The sequence below is a fragment of the Phalacrocorax aristotelis genome, chromosome 6 (genome assembly GCF_949628215.1).
Source record: "Phalacrocorax aristotelis chromosome 6, bGulAri2.1, whole genome shotgun sequence".
In the NCBI taxonomy this organism is placed as follows: Eukaryota; Metazoa; Chordata; class Aves; order Suliformes; family Phalacrocoracidae; genus Phalacrocorax; species Phalacrocorax aristotelis.
The window spans coordinates 56,342,156-56,347,155 of record NC_134281.1 but is presented as its reverse complement, the minus strand read 5'-3'; positions in this window follow the sequence as shown (position 1 = coordinate 56,347,155).

The following is a 5,000-nucleotide window of genomic DNA, read 5'->3' as shown; positions in this document are numbered from 1 at the left end:
AAATGGGTCAGTTTCTTAATACCTCTGAGGTCGACGCTGCGATGGGTGCCAGTGAAATCATTGGTGATTTGGCAAGTGATCTCATTGAGAGCAAAACCAAATGGTTTTTTGATGTCTGATGCCATATTGCGTGGTCAGCAGTTTTTATTGTGGATTCTGCAGACCACAGTAAAAATTGAACAAAGGTGTGCATTTACAACTTATTGTGCATAAAAGAAGAGAGGGAAAGAAGTGATCACCACTAATAAAAAACCTGAGCATAAATACATGGTGACACCTTTTTAAAGGGTTTTCGCAGACCATGTTGAAAATGTTATGCTTGCTAACAGAGCAGAGTAATGGAGGTACACTCTACAGATGGAGCTTCTAATCAGATTAGCAATAGAGCAGTTTGAAAAGTGCTTTGGAATAAAAGGCATTATATAAATGCAAGCCATTATCACTATGGGGTATATTTTTCTCCTGATGTGTGTGCATAATTCCCTCCAGAGTTAATGGGAGATGCATGCATGCATTGAAGGGAGACTTTACCTGGCAGCGTGCTTCTTTTCTGCTAAAATAACTAGGAAGATAAAATTTGTTAGAGGACAGAAAATGGTAGATCAGCTGAATAAGGTATTCATTGAATACCAGTCAAACTGGTCTACTGAAAACTTTGCCACTGCATTTCACACGCTGTGCATTGTATCACAAAGAGATAATGGGGTGGTGGCAGTTAAAGTGATTCAACTGGCAGAAGAAATGATGTAAAGTTGGCATACGCAGTGCCCACTTGTAATTCAGGGCCCTTGTAGTGATTGATTGATTTACCGAATTTTTAAAATGCCACCAGTTAAATGTGTCAGGAATACATGTTTTATAGTAAACATTCTTTCTAAGGATAAAGCAAACATAATCCAAATGAAAAGTGTGGTATCCTACCCAATTCCTGAATCTTCCTTCTAATATTTGCAGAAAACCCAGGGAACAGAGATAACTGTCATCTTTCAAGTTTTCAATGTATTTTGGAGTCTTCTTGCATTAGTTAAATGATCTCAAGTTGTTACTTAGCTGGTCAGTAAATGAGATGATCTGAGCCATCCTGCCAAGCTAAAGAACCCCACAACCCAGCCCTTAGCAGAAAATACTTTGAGGGAGACTTATGACATCTACTTAGATGCCAAATATTCACTTCGTTTATAATTGTTTTTACATGACTGGAAGCAACTACACGCTCAGTTCCCTCCCATTGTCATTCTTTCAGTGCAAATCTGTCCCCATGCATTTGATTTTGAGCCGGACTCTAGCTCAGACAGCGACCAGCTCTGTCTGTACCTTCTCACCCCAGCAGCCATCTCCTTGTCATGAGCCTCATTAGAATTATAGTCTAGAGCAGGATTCTGCAACACAAAATCCTTCTCTGAGTCAGCACCTATGGCCATTACAAGGCCTACAACAGCTGCAATAATACCTCAGTGAGCAATTTTAACCTTTCAGAATAGCTGCACAACTGCCATTTGCTTATACGCCACACTAATTCTAAATAGAACATATTATTTCTATAAACCCTTTTAGTAAAATGACCAAACTATATGGAACCCAAAAAGTATGTTGTCAAGAATGGCAGGCAGATTGAATGTCAGAGGACGGGGGGCTGAGAAAACTGAACAGCTATAAGTTAAAAATACGGAGTACAGTGGCATTTGAAGTAACACACATTTATTTTTATTCATTAAGTGTTTTTCTGGCTAACTCATTAGAGACCCCACTTCATCTACTATCCATTTTTGTCAATGTAGAACTTAAAAAAAAAAAAGTGATCTGTACAGATCCCCCAACATGTGTTTACCATATACCACACAAGATTGCAGCCACTCACAATAAGGTAAATGGAGGAAACTACTATTCCACTGGAGTCAGTGAAGTCACACTAGGTTAAATATGGTAGTTTAAAAAAATCTGAATCAGATCCATTGTTTACAGAATAACTTATTAGTATCTGTATGTTAAGGTTTTGTCAGGTGTTTCATTATAAATCCTCATTTTGGAAAGTTTAAAACTCCAGGGTAGCATTGTTTTAAATTACAGGAGCATAGATTTTACATAACTATAATGCTATTTTTTTTTAATCCTATACCTAAAAAATATCTTTATTCGTTCAAATGAAGTTTGGCATGCGGGCAAGTCATAATGAAAAACAATTGCTTTTTTTTGGGGGGGTGGGGGAAAATAAATATATATTTTAATACAGAACAGTTATTTCATTTTTTAAACTGTTTACATATGCTTGGCAAACTGAACAGCCAGCATACTTACAAAAGCTGCCTTAGCAGGGAGCATGCCCAGTACCTGAATATAGTCTAAATCCTAAACAATAGTATGAATAATCATAAGGCAAGCTGGTTCCCTCCTCTCTGAATTTCAGCCCATGAAAAACCAATCTGCTCCTATCAGAAGCCATGGAGAAACATTTCCAGTTGAGACTGACTTTGCAGAAGTCATCCTGGCTCAGCCGTGTGGAGGCTCCATTTTGAGTCACCCACCAGAGCTGCCACCTGCAGACAACCGCGGCCCCTTCCCATCTTGGCTGCAAAAACGTGCAAGATGCATGTTCAGCTCAGGCAAGTCTAAGCACTACATGGTAGACTGCTCTCTCGGGGAAGATAATGTGTGGCTACCAGCTGTCAAACCCCAAATTGCTCCCAGCCAAATTTGGTTTGGAGATTAATATTTAGGTGCCAGATAATTATGCTTAAACTTTTAGGACTCCCTTTCCACGGCCATTGGACTTCAGAGGTATACCAGTCGTTTTGCCTTTATTTTATCCTGTTTTGCTGTTCTCGACCATTTAACATTTGCTTGGTGAGTACTTTACTCAAGTAGCTGTGATAGTAACAAGTTCATCACGAATTTTTGTCTGATCTTCTGAAATTCAAATTCTGGTTTAAAATTAGCACAAACAGACGTTAGTAGCTGCAATTCTTTTTCTTGGTTTTGTAGGTAAAAGCATAGGACTGTGCAAGGCTTCCAAGCCTCAGGATCCCAGCCACGTACCCTTTCTCCATGCATTGCATGCATTTCAGCGTGCCAAAAACATCAGGAGAAAAGCTGGCACACAAACTTTCAAGGGGAACTGTGGCCATTGTGCAACTTTCCCTGTTTCATTAGCCCCAACCAAATTGTTCCTCACCACTGGCAGTGCTTGCTTTGTGTTTGTTAAGGGGCTGTTTTCCTAGAAAGCTGTGCGTGAAGGCCTATGCGGTGCACTGCAATAACCACTGGCTCAGCTTTGTAATGTTATTGCATGATTAAATTAGTTTAAATACAAAGAGTTCAAATCGGTTGTCGACTTCAGAGAACTGACAGATGCAAGTACGTTTTCTGAGTAACTATTTGTTACGCAGTAATGGTTTAACTTTAGAAATAAAACTTTCAGACCCAATCTGAGCCCTGTTAGCAATACAGATTTTGTCTAACATACATAATGAAACCAGCAAATTAAGTCCCATGGCCATAAACCTCACAGAGGGAAAGCAAACAGAGCATGAATCAAAAAGCTTTAGAAGGCAGTAAACTATTGGTAACTTATAAATTAAGGCCAAAAAATCGAAGTATCAAAGAAGTTTGGCAGTTAAAATTTGTGTGCATTTAGAAGAAAAAGCTGAATTCAACAAAAAATATGAAAGTGTAAGACTCCTAATTTAAAATAAAATGTCCAGGTCAATATAAGCTGTGACAGAAACAGAGTCATCGAAAGTTAGATTAAATCTTGTTTTAATTCTTTCCCACTTTATCCTGACTTGTGCAATTCGTCAGGGCAGTACAGCACATACAGCATTGACACCTCCCATGCTGTGTTTGGCCCTCTGCAATTCTGAAGTATAATGTCACCCTTCGCTTTTAATTTCTTGCCCCTGTCTGGCTTATACCTCAGTCTGCTTTGCTGAATGGCAGGATTTTTTTATTTTGCCTTTTGTTTAAAAAATAAAATTCTTTAAAAATCTATGTTTTAAAATCCCCCAAATACCAGTAATTGACCTGATCATATAAGTATAAGCTTTAAACACACATATTGACCTAATTAAGTTAAAACCTATTTAGGGAGTTTTAAAATATGTTTTATTGCATCACGGTCTATAAGAACCTCATCATATCCATTCACATTTAGTTTGTTAAATATATGTTTATGCATTTTCAAGCAGCCGTTGTATCGCTCCTTTGCAATAAATGTGGCTGTACCATGGGCAAATTTGGCTTGTGGAGTTTCAGATCTAACAGATCGCTAGAGCTGAGTATTCTGCATGCTTAATAACCTTTATTCCATGGATTTAATTCACCATGAAACTTAACGCAGTAAAGAATAACAAGAGATAAAATAAAATAAAAATATACATATGCCACCGAGCTTATATTTCAGCCCTGAGTTATTGAGTGTTTTCAAAAAGCAACTACCAAAAGTATCCATGTCCACTTAATAGACTGAGGTCCTGCAAACACTCTTTATTTATAGGTGTGCAAAACAAAGTGCACAGCCAGTTCGTTACACTTTGGCAGGGGGAGAGGGAGGGAACAGTGCCTTTTCAACTCAAAAACAATCAAAAGGATTTTGTTTTTGACAATTTGTAAAAAATATTTGCTCTTAGGCTGAAAGCTTACATGCCAAGTTTCAGCTTGGAACTCATTTTTACGACTGAATTATAAAGCCCCTGAAAACGGGTTTCAAGCAGGAATGCTGACACAGCCTTAAATACAGTGGCAAGAAAGGAGAGAAAGGAGCGCTGTAATGCATATAACTTGTTTTTTCTCATTATTGCTTTAAAAGAAGCAGCTTGTTGCCTACCCTTAGGCATCAGACGATGTTTAAAGCATGTCTCATCATACAGTCTTACTACCAGGTGCGTGGAAAAGGCCTCATACAGACCCGCTTCTGAAATGAAACTGGTAACTCACTCAGGTAGAGGACACTGAATTATTTCCTGATTTTTAATGGGATTTTTTAATCTGAGACATAGAGGCTCACG